The sequence below is a fragment of the Artibeus jamaicensis genome, unplaced genomic scaffold, assembly GCF_021234435.1.
Source record: "Artibeus jamaicensis isolate MK-2021 breed Jamaican fruit bat unplaced genomic scaffold, CSHL_Jam_final contig_3168, whole genome shotgun sequence".
Lineage (NCBI taxonomy): Eukaryota > Metazoa > Chordata > Mammalia > Chiroptera > Phyllostomidae > Artibeus > Artibeus jamaicensis.
This window is the reverse complement of record NW_026521736.1, coordinates 161010-173302: the sequence shown is the minus strand read 5'-3', so window position 1 is coordinate 173302 and position 12293 is coordinate 161010. Positions and strand designations below refer to the sequence as shown.

General features: G+C 47.0%; 1 pseudogene; it reads right to left on the bottom strand.

The window, feature by feature from the left end:
- Positions 1 to 240: 240 nt before the first annotated feature.
- On the bottom strand, positions 241 to 3961 carry LOC119042347 (poly(rC)-binding protein 2-like; annotated as a pseudogene).
- Between the last annotated feature and the right edge of the window lie 8332 nt (positions 3962 to 12293).

The following is a 12293-nucleotide window of genomic DNA, read 5'->3' as shown; positions in this document are numbered from 1 at the left end:
CACTGAGCCACACCAGTCAGGGCAAAATGTTTTAATTTTTTATTTTATTAATTATTTTTATTGTTGACACAATTACAGAAGTTCCCCATTCCTCCTGCCCCCTCCATAAAACACTTTAATTAAAAAACCACGAGCAGATGACAAATGAACAGAAATTGAAACTTTAGATACTGTTTAAAACCTGGGATTGCCAACTGTTCAGAAACTACACAGATGGATTGTGGAGGAATCCGCATTGTTCTAGCTGCTCCCCATGCCTCCTGTCTCCAAGAAAGCCTGACACGGACTAGATACTGAGCCAGGCTAATGCTGGCAGCAGATCCAGGGATGGTAACCTGCCTATCAGCAGATCCTTCCACTGGGTTCGCAATTTTGATCTGCACCCAGACATCTGATGGATCCCTCTGATTTTGGTGACTTGACACCTGATTATGCAGCCAATCAAATCATTTGGAATGGTGAGCTCATGAGAAGTAGCGTGAGCAGATGCATCCAAACTGATGCGACTCAAGAGCTGGAAAATTTTAGTTTGGGTGATAGCTAATAAGTTTAGTCATCAATGCATGTAAAAGCTGTGGTTCCAGGAACTGAAGGTATGACCCGCCCTGACTCCAGGACACCGTAAGGAGTTTCACCTTTGTGCGTCAGGAGGACTGCAAGCCATCAAGATGGTACCTGTGCTCCAGGGTGTTTTAAAATGGTTTTTTAGGGTACATAACCTGCTGTCTTCTCAGATCGCTGCCCATCTGAATAAAGTGCCCATAAAGATTCATTCTCTGTCTCTGCTCATCGGTTCTGCTAGTGACAGGCAGCACGAGTACCCGTTTTTCTGCCTTCGTATTTTGGCGACTCCTTTCTGGGACAGACTTTGGGACTCTTCAGTAAGTGTGAGTATTTGGCTGGGAGTCCCGTTGGCTGCCCTGGACTAGGGGACCCTGGGGTGCGGATTTGGAGACTCCCTAGCAGCTGCCGAGTGATTTCACTTGGGGACTCTCCTTCTCTGACTCTCGGCACCTCCCATCGTCTTTACTTTTTGATTGAATCACTGTGCTTTCTGGTCTAGGTTACAGTCCTGGGTCATGACTTACATCATCAGGAATTAAGGTGCCTTGTGGTTTACAGAGCTCTGTCTGGTAAAAAGGTATCTCCTGGTTTAATTAAGGTGCCATCTGTTTTTTGTGACATGACAGAGCTCCGTCTTATAGAATGGGGGCAAAAGCATCCACATAGGGAAATAGCCCTTTGGGGTAAATTTTGGCTGATAGGTTGACCTATCCTGATAAGCCTACAACTGAAAAGAAAGTGGATTTTATTATAACACTGTTTGGTTTATGTACTATATAATCTAGACTCAGGAGAGCACTGGCTGCTGAATGGGTCTTTAAATTACTATATTATACTGCAGTGAGAGTTGTTTTGTCAAAGATCAGGGAAGTGAGACAAAATGCCTTAACTAGAAACTTTCCTGAGTTTACATAATCCGGATGCAGGATTAAAAGGAAATAGATTAATGATCCAGAGAAAAGGGACTTTGCCTGGGAAGGAAGCAGACGCTCAGAGGAGAGGGCCCAGGAAGATCTAGATATTATGGCTGCTGCGAACATGGTCATCGTTCCCACGGCCCTTCCAGCCCTGGGGGATCTACTAGGCTCAGGGAACTGGGGAAAGTGCTCCTGAACTGGTATTGCCATCTCAAACCCATCAGGGAACCAAATTCGGTGAAGGACAAGCCCCTACCAGGGCAATGCCCTTTGTGAGGACTTCCAGTGGGAGTGGGGCCAGAAGGCCAGCCCACTGGATCTTACTGGGTGCAGACTCTGTTTTCTACATCAGATCTATTAAACTGGAAAAACTCTGAAAGGGCCAGAGTATATCACTGTGTCATGGATGAAGGAGTGCACCCAGGCTTCTGAGTCCCTGGAGGTGCACCTGGCTTCAGCACAGGCTTTGGGGCTTCCAAACCTACTAAAGCCCCTCAGTTATACAAGCAGGACATTGCCCTAGGAGTCCTCCTCACCCAGCGCTTAGTGACATTCTGCAACCCACCACAGACTTGTTAAATAAATTAGATCACACTGTCCAGGGGTGGCCAGCCTGTTCGAGAGCTGTGGCAGCCACCTGCAAGCTCTTACAGGAAGCTGAAGATTTTCCCTGGGACAGCCTATCACCATTTATGCACCCCACCATGTGTTAAGCCTGCAGGAGCGAAAGGGAAGTTTGTAGCTCACTGCTGCAAGAATGGGCAGGTGCAAGTAATCCTGGACGACCCCAATGTGTCCCCAAAACTGTAAGTTAAAGCCTGCCTCCCTTCTCCAGGAGTCTGACTCGGCAGCACTAATGCAGGACTGTGCTGAGATAACTGAAGTGTATTCTAGCAGAATTGACTTACAGGACCATCCTTTAGAAGAAGCAGACTGAACTCTCTATGCAGATGGAAGCAGTTATACGGACAAAGGAAACAGAAAGGCTGGGTGTGCAGTGTGAGTTTTGAAGAAATAGTGGAGGCCAAGGCCTCGTTCCAGGAACCTCTGCTCAGAAAGCTGAACTGATCGCAGTGACAATGGGACTGGAATTGCCACACGAAAAGAGAGTGAATATGCATATTGACCCAAGGTAAATATTCCTAATTTTGCAATCACATGGTTTCATCTGGAAGGAAAAAAAAAAGAACTGTTAACCTCCAATATAAAGGAGATTAAGCACATGCCTGGGTTGCGGGCCAGGTCCCTGGTGAGGGGCATGTGAGAGGCAACCACGCATTGATGTTTCTCTCCCTCTCTGTCTCCCTCCCTTCCCCTCTCTCTGAAAATAAATAAAATCTTTTAAAGAAAAGAGATTAAATATACAGCAGAAATTTTAAAATTATTAGAAAGTGTTCAGGTACCTTTACAGATGGCAGTTACACACTGCCCAGGGCCTCAGAAAGTGGACACTGAAGTGGCTAGAGGAAGCAGTCTGGCTGAATGGGCAGCAACAGAGGCTGCTAAAGGAGTTTATAATGCCTTCAGTACTTGTTCTAGACTTGTCACAATTTGACCCTGAATATTTGACTGCAGACTTAGAGGAAGCTGAGAGCCGGGGTTTTGGAGAAGAAGGGGCTAATAGTGGATGAAGAAAGAATCAGAAAGGAGTTATACTGCTTCCTGAACACTTAGTAAGGCATGGGAGTGAGGCACCCATACAGATTCAACCCCTGTCTCTGCTCACTGGTTGTGGTAGTGACAGGCTGCGTGAACGCTGGCTTTCCCAGTTTCAAAATCACCCAGGCCTGAGTTGCTGTGCATCATGGGAAAATGAGATTGTCGCATTGCCAAGTGGTGCAGCTGGGTCAAACCTGGCTGTGGAATGGTGTACTGTCCTTGAATGGTATAAGCTGACCCCTTGCAAAGATGATGGGAGAACTGGACAGTGTGGGCCGGTGTGGGATGGTCACATCCTTTGGGGGGAAATTGGGAGAGACTGTCCAGCGTGACCACTCAGACCTGTGCCACACACTCAGTGATGGTTTGCGGAATGCCTGCAAGAGATGGCCTGCTCAGCTGAGTTGGGGGGCATATCCCCTGCCACCGGACCTGGTCCCCTGTGCTGCCTCGTATTTCCTTAATCATGCCACCACCCTTCCCAGGGAGAGAACCACATGGACTAGCAGGGACCACCAGCTTCAGGGTGACTGGGGGTCTCTTGGCAGCTGTGCTGTTGGTAATAGGGCTGTTGACATCCTCTTCCATTTTGTCAGTGACCATAGAAAGGGTTTGAAGATGGCATTAATGGGTCCAGCCAAAGCGACAGTTCTCTCAGGACAGTTCCCTTCTGAGATGCTGATAGGTGCACCACTCTCCTCGCACATCTTCTTAACGGATTTTCCATTCTTTCCGATGGCACTGCCAAATTCCTTTCCTTGTGTAAGTAGCCAGATGGTGAGAGTGACGTTTAATCCACCTTCAATTACACCAGTGTCCATGTTGAGCAGTGTTCTGGGGAGCTGGACTTTGAGTGGTCAAGTCTTTGGTCACTGAGGAGGGCAGTGAAAGCCAAAAAACTGCAGGGGAAAAGGTGGGGTAGGGGAGAGGAACAATGGGGGTGGTGGAAAGACTAGGGCTCTCTGCTCCCCCCACTCCCCTCCCCTGCCCTCTTCCCTAAGGTGGGGGGATGGGTGGGGAGGGAGGGGAGGAAAAAAGGGGGAGAGAGGAACAGGTGAGGGAGGGTGCAGGCTCCTGCCTCTGCTGGTCTGGGGTGCATATGAATTTTAGACTTTAAAAGTTCAGCACCCACAACTGATGGTCACCTGTCAAAATGTTTCACCTTTCGCAGCAAAGTTTTAAGATAAATTGTAGTCAGTATTTGCTCCCTCAGAGGTTATCATAAAAGCTACAAAGAATGGCACAAATGCTCATGACCTGTTATTTATTTGCAACATAAAGGAGACTAAACATGAAGTCACTATTGTATTTGTACTTGGAAATTAGACATAATGAGTTAGAGGAAGCATGAGCTGCTAATGTGAGGTGTGTTCAAATAGGGCCTCTTGTTTATATTCCTCTGTTAAAGAGACAGGCAGGTTTGCAACTGGTAACATCTGCAAGGGGACATTTATTTGGTCCTTGCTCTTGGATCTACCTGCAGGACCCCTCCTTTACACCCAGACACCGCTCTCCACCTTCAGTTCTCATCAGAGCCTCTGCCTCCTCTGCCTCTTGGCCTCCTGGTCTCCATACATCTTCAGAGTCAGGCTTCTCAAGCCTCAGGATCCCCACTCGTCATCTCCGTTCACAGTCTGGGATCTCCCTCCCTCAGGCCCCCCTTTGGTGGGTCTGGGTATTTGGACGAATGAATGATCTCTTCTCTGGCGGGAGGAGGGCAAGATCACAAGCCCTTCTAATCAGTCCCACAGGTCTGTGGACTGCATGCAGGGGGTGTGCCTTTTGCAAAAGGGAGCAGGTTTTCATTCCTTGTAGCCTGAGATCAGAGTGGGGACTGACGGTGCTGACAGCAGGCCTGCCTGTGGTGGGGAAAAGCTCCTCACTTGCAGCAGCTCGTTTCCTAGGAAACCACAGAGAGCACCTGCACCTGGACTGTATGCTGGTGACATCGGGGTTCCTGATTTACCAGTGCCACCATGTCTGCTCCTCGGCATTCTCAGAAGTTGCTAGTAGTAACCCGGTGCCAAACAGAACAGGAATATTAGAAATCAGGCCTCGGTGCCTAGCGCGCAGTAAGGATTCAGTAAGGACTTTCTAACTGCTTGTACGAGTGAATGAACACAGTGGTTACAATCAGCTTTCTTGTAGGTTCTTTATTTAGACTCAAATGACTCGCCGGTTGCAGCCATATTTTTACCAATCGTTAGGGTGTATTTACTTTTAACATTGCTGAGGGAAACTCCAAAGCTGACCCCACCCCATTGTGAAGCACTTGCATTTGTTGTGCTCCACAGTGACAATCTGTTTCCGAACAGATGGGGGCGGGGTGGTGGTGTGTGAACCATATACTCTTGCCGAATGGACCCATCCCTGTGCTCCTGGGACCCCCCACCCCGTACTAGGTTTGCCTTGCCCACCGCCAGGGAAAGATGTCTCTCCATGCCAGAGATTTGTGAAAAGGAAAAGGATTATTTATTTAAAGAGTTATACAAACTTAAGAGTAATGACTTAATGTCTTCATTGAGATCCCAAAGTCCTTTAAAATACCCACGAACACACAGTCCTTCCTTTCCCCTCTGCCTAGTTCGGGGTACTGTATCTCAGATAAAAAAATAGAAGTCCATGGTTCTCCTCTGGCCAAACTGCATGGTCCCAAAAAGATGCATGGTCCCAAAAAGACGCCACATAACTGCTACACCTGGGTTTAAATCCCAGCACCAAATCTTCCTCTGCCTCACCATTCCTGACTCCTCCCACAATTGGCCACAGCTGCCAGCATTCCTGTATTTTTTTTCCAGCTTTGCTGGGCTGCCGTAGTAAGTCCAGGCAGGTGTGGCTCTATGGTGTGAAGCCAATCATCTCCAAGCTCTTATGCAGGCTCTGTAACCAGGGTGGGGGTTGCCTCCCAGTTACATCATGGGTTGAAGTCACTCAGATTCCCCTGCTCAAACCAAGGCCACAGCTGTTTAACGTATCTATGAAACCAGTTAAAGGCTGTAGATATGTTAAATGACCATTCTAGAGGTTATCTACAAAACTCTTGCTATTCAAAACAACTCTTAATGGCCCTGCTTCATGTGTCCCATCCCCCAGCTCAGATTTGTGCATGTGAGGATATCTTATATATATCTTTTTCTAATATTTCCTGGACACTGAATGCTGGACCCCATTACAAATCCCCATTCACCCTGTTACAGATCCATTTGAATAAATTACACATAAAAATGTTGATGGTCATTCTATTATGAATGTTTATGATCTTCTTTGTGCTCTTCTGTATTTGTTATATTTTTAAAAAGCACTTTTTTAAAACCAAGAATTTACTGTGCAATATATTTGGAGGGGTTTCCTTATTTATACTCAAATTGCCTAGCATTGCTTGACCGCTTTCCTTTCCACACTAAGAGACCAGCAGTTTCTCTACTCTGGGAACGAGTTCTCACCCCTATTCTCCGCAGAGCCTCTGCTTGCTACCTTCTTTTTTTCTTTTTTTGTCCTTTAACTCACAAATGGTCCCCTTATTGTTCCTGGAACAGCTTGGCCACCAGGGGCTCTGGGCTGGGCCTTGAACCTGGCAATTACTGTGGCTACTGGTCCAGGAATATCTCCTGAAAATCAAGTGGGTAGGATGAACTTCATGTTTTGTTGCAGATACGTGGTTTACAGCTCTGCTGGGCCATTAACCCCTTAAAGGCCAGCTCCGTGTGACTGGCCTTATCATTTTCACAGTAAAAGCAGGCGCTCACTAAATTTTTAAACCAATTATAACAGTACAATATGCATGTTGCATTGGTCTTTCTGAAATCAGCCACCAGCACAGCCAGCATGCTGCGAGCACACGGTAGTGGGAGGGGAGTGAATGCATCGGTGAACTAATTACAGGGTCATTTTAAATGAAAAGATGATTTAGGTGAAAAAATTTCAGGAGGCAAACAACATGGGATAGTTTTTTGAAAACCTGTCATTTTTTTTTCTCAACTGCCAAAAGTATTTCCACGAGGAAAGTTTTCAGGGTTAACAAGCAGGAATAGCTAGTGGTAACAGGTAAGCCAAGTTTGAGTGATAATTGCCAGCTCATTATCTTGATAAGAGTGAGGTCGTGTGCAACTTGTGAAGTGGCAGAGGCTACCAAAGGAGCAGACCTGAGAACCTGGGCGGATTGGCTCCACAGCCCTCAGAGACGGAAATCAGGGCTGGGAAGGAGAGGAGGGAATTGCACTGGGACAAGGTTTCTGGCCCGGAGAGCAAGGTACTTTTTGCCATTAACAGAGATAAGAAAAGTAAGTTTTGGATGCAAGATGAGTTTGGACCCAAGTAGGCCTCTGAACTCCGGTGTCCCTAGTTATTAAATAGAGGTCGTACTAACTCTTTCTGAAGAAATGAGATAATAGGTAAAAAGCACTTTGAAATTTGAAAACTGGAAAGAACTAGATAATTATTAGACAATAATGATAACCTTTATTATTATTTTAATTGTGTTTAGATACACTCTGCCAGCAGTTAGAAGAAACACTTGAAGTGACTCTTGGGATCCAAAAGAAGGAACGAGACAGCCGAGGAAGGAGGCACAGATGGAGAAATAGAGGGACCAGCCAGGCTTTAGAGACGGGAAAACAGGGTCTGTCAAAGGAGTGGTGCGAACTCCGAGAGGTTCGATAGTACAGGGAGGTGAAGACCAGGACTCTGCAGAACCTTTAGAAGCTGGAAATGTTTAGCAGCGTCAAATGCTGCAGAAAGGCTGAGTAAGAAGAAGGACCGAACTCCATGGAAGTTGGAGAACTTTAGTAGGTGGTTTCAATAGGGGGCAGAGGTAGAATTCTGACTTCGTATATTTTGGAGGGGTGTTAATTTTTTTAAAAAGATTTTAGTTATTTATTTTTAGAGGGGAAAGGAGGGAGAAAGAGAGGGAAAGAAACATCAGTGTGTGGCTGCCTCGCTGAGGTCCCCCCGCCCCCCCAACTGGGGATGTGGCCCACAACCCAGGCATGTGCCGTAGACTGGGAATCAAACCGACAACCTCCTGATTCACAGGCTGGCACTCAACCACTGAGCCACACCAGCCAGGACAAGGAGGGGTGTTTATTAAGGATTTGGAGCTGATCCTGCAACCTACCACCCTCATCCTTATCTTACTCTAAGCCCATAAACTTGCTCACATCTTTCTCATCTGAAAAACTGTGGGGGAGGCTTTTCCTGAAAGTCCCCACATCCACCACCAATGAAAGTAAACAAGACATGGTCCTGCTTGGGGAGGAGGGGTGGCCAATCCCTCAAAAGGGAAGGGCCTCAAGCCCCTTTCTCTAGGGACTTTTACTGGGTTGTAATACACAGGAATACAGGCAGCAAGGATCAAACAGTAGATAACATTTCAAAGAGATCTGAGGGCTTAGTATGAGTCAGAGTCTGTCAGGAAGGGAGTATTGCAGAAACTTTTACTGTTTCCTGCTCAGACCCTTAACATATGAATGAAAGCACTTTTAGCAGAGCAGGTTTCACAGGTTTTTCAGGAATTCTTTGTGATGCCAAATTTCCCCCTTCCCCCACCATCCATTCTGGCAAGGCAAGGAACTGCACCCCTCCCCAACAGGTGTTCAGGCTTAAGGGGATTAGAGCCAGGAAGCACTTCTCCCAGGGGACATGGGGACTCTGGCTACGTCACATAGCTGGTGGGGGGGCACTGGTCTATTGCTTGCTCTTTGTTGCAGCCTCCCCCACCCCCGAGTCCTTCCATGGTGGCCTCCCAAGTGATCATGTCTGGCTTAGGTTGCCCCTCCTCTGAGGAGACTTACCCGTCAACAACATAGACCATGCTTTGGGGGCAGGGAGAGGAAACTGAGGCTAGCATTTGCTACCAGAGACAAGCTTTGTCTCCTGTGGTTCGAATTCACAGGAGGTCACTTGCTCATCCTTATTCACAGGGGGTAGAGTTACAATTCCTGAAACCAGGCAGAACAGTCCATGACAAAAAAACAAAACAAAAACCCTTGCTCCCATCCTATCTCTCTCTTTTCCTTCAAAGGCAAATTTCCTGCAAAGGTTAGTCCAATGAACTCTCTTCTTTCTTTACTTCCCACTCCCTCTTGAATCAGGTTTCTGCCCTTATCACTCCATGGTAAATGTTGTCAATTAAGCCTGGAGTGGACAAGACAAATTGGCTCTTTCTTTCCTCCTTTTGCTGGTCCTCCCCGAGCCATTTGATCTGCAGGCCATTCTGGGCGCATCTCTCCTCTTTGCCGTTAATCTCAGCTCGTTCTGGGCGCCCTTTAATATCTCCCTGTGGCTCTCATCTCCTAAATGTCAGCATCCCTGGGTTAATTCTGTACTCCACTCTTCTCACTCTGTGTGCTTGCCCTGGGTGATCTCATCTGTGATCATGATGTCAATTACCAGGGTCTTATTGAAAATTCACACGCCTTTAGCTCCTGTTCATACTTCTCTTCTAAATTCTAGACCCATATCCCATGTGAAATATCCCCTAGACAACTCCACTTAAATGTCCCTCAGCAACCTAGGATTCAGCCTTGCCCTAACAGAATTTATATATTTTCAGCCAAACTTCTCCTTTCTTCTTCTTCTTTGAGAATATCATCACCATCCTAGATCCCAGCCTCTTTTTTTTTTTAATTTTTAAATTATTTTTATTGATTATGCTGTTACAGTTGTTCTATTCCCCCCTTCATTCCCCTCCACCCTACTCCCCCGTCCCCACCATTACCCCCCCCTTTAGTTTATCTCCATGTGTCTCAAGTTCTTTAGATTCTATATTTCCCATGCTATTCTTGCCCCCCATCTATTTTCTATCTACTGTCTATGCTACTTATTTTCTGTACCTTCTCCCCCCTTCTCCTCCTCCCACTCCCCTGTTGCTAACCCTCCTTGAGATCTTCATTTCTATGTTTCCACTCCTGATCTAGCTGTCCTTTTAGTTTGCTTTCGTTTTAGGTGTGGTTGTTAATAACTGTGAGTTTGTTGTCCTTTCACTGTTCATGCTTCTTTAACTTCTTTTTCTTAGATAAGTCCCTTTAACGTTTCATATAATAAGGGCTTGGTAATGATGAACTCCTTGAATTTGGTCTTATCTGAGAAGCACTTTATCTGTCCTTCCATTCTAAATGAAAGTTTTGCTGGATAGAGCAATCTTGGTTGTAGGTCTTTAGATTTCATGACTTGGAATACCTCTTTCCAGCCCCTTCTTGCCTGTAAGGTCTCTTTTGAGAAATCCGCTGACAGTCTGATGGGGACTCCTTTGTAGGTGACTGTCCCCTTAGCTCTTGCTGCTTCTAGGATTCTCTCCTTCATTTTAATTTTGGCTAATGTAATGATGATGTGCCTTGGTGTGTTCCTTCTTGGGTCCAACTTCTTTGGGACTCTCTGAGCTTCCTGGATTTCCTGGAAGTCTATTTCCTTTGCCAGATTGGGGAAATTCTCCTTTATTATTTGTTCAAATAAGTTTTCCACTGGTGGCTGTGCCTTTCCCCCTTCTGGTACCCCTATAATTCGGATGTTGGAGCATTTAAAGATGTCCTGGAGGTTCCTAAGACTCTCCTCATTTCTTTGAATTCTTGCTTCTTGACTCTTTTCTGTTTGGCCATTATTTGCTTTCTTCTGGTCCACTCCATTGATTTGAGTCCCAGTTTCCTTTTCATTGCTATTGGTGTCCTGTGCAATTCCATTCATTTCAATTAGTTTCGCCTTCATATATTTGTCTAATTTGTCGGTATAATCAACCAGTTCTGTGAGGATCCTGATCACCAATGTTTTAAACTGTGCGTCTGTGAGTTTTGCTATTTCTTCATCACTTAGATTTATAGGCTCTGAGGCTCTGAGATCCTCCTGTGCCATTCTTGGTCTGTTCGGGCTCTTTAAGTGTGAGGAGCGGAGCCTTGGACTCCCAGGTCACTGGGTTGTGACGCTGTATGTGGGGGCGTGGTCAGAGCGGGGAAATGGCGACCCCCTCTGCTGTTTCTCACAGCTGGGTGAGGAGCAGTGCCTTAGGTGGTTCACCTGGGCCGGGCCGCTCAGAGTCGCTGGGTTACAATGCTATATGTGGAGGTGGGGTCAGAGCAGGGAAATGGCGGTGCCCTCCACTGCCGCTTGCCGTGGGGACCTGCCGGCCCGGTCCAACCGCCCACTCCCTCGCCTGTCCATCCACGCACCAATGTGCGGCCACAGTCAACCCACAGCCCTGCTCCCTCGCTGCTTCCCCGCGGTTGCTCGCTTGGTCGCTCTATTGGTCGCTTGATCGGTCTCTCACTAGGTCCAACCCTGCGCCTGCATTCTACGTGCCTGAGTCCGTCTGTCCGAGTTTTCCTGTGCAACCCCGCTCTACCAGCTGCTGGTTTCGCCCCTCTTACCGGTCAGGCTGAAGAATTTGTTGTTAACAGACTTCCGAAAAGTTCAATTTTCTGTGTTCTGGCTGTGTTTTCTGTTGCTAATATTTAGTTGTCTCTAAACTTGGTTGTGTGAGAAGGCACGGCATCTCCACCTATGCCTCCATCTTGGCGGAAGTCCCTCGATCCCAGCCTCTTTCCCCCATTTCTAGTCAATCATCAACTCTAGCAAGATGGATTTTTGGTCACTAGAATCCCATTGCAGCTGAGGGATGGAGACTGGTTCAGCAGAGCTGCTGTCCGGAAGAGATGTGGTGGCCTGAGGGGCTAAGTACTGCAGGGAGGACTGCGTGGTAGGAATGGCACTTACTAGGGAGCTGGCCCAGTGGCGGCAGGGTGGTTATGGGCGATGCTTCCAATCTTGGGTAAACTTAACTGAATTTTAACTGAGTTAAACTCAGCACTTAACCAAGTGCTGAGGTGCTTTGGGTTCTTGAAGATAAAGGAACAGAGCTTGCCTGTGTCTGAACAGATCTGAACAGAGACAGCTCAGCGAGGAATAGGCAGAGAGAGAAATAGTGAGATTCAGAAGTGGGAGGGCCAAGTGCTTCTCTCAAGGGTAAGGAGGAGCCTGGTGAGACTGGGTTATACGCGTCCCATTCGCAGGTTCTACAGTCCCTCTGCCATGTCTGCTGTGGGATCCTCTTTTCTTCGGTAACCTCCAGGCTACGGCCTAACCCCCCAGTCTTGTCCAAAAAGCAAACCTTATTAAGCTACCAGCTCTTCTAACTTTTGGGCATCAAGTTAAAAATTCTTTAGCTCC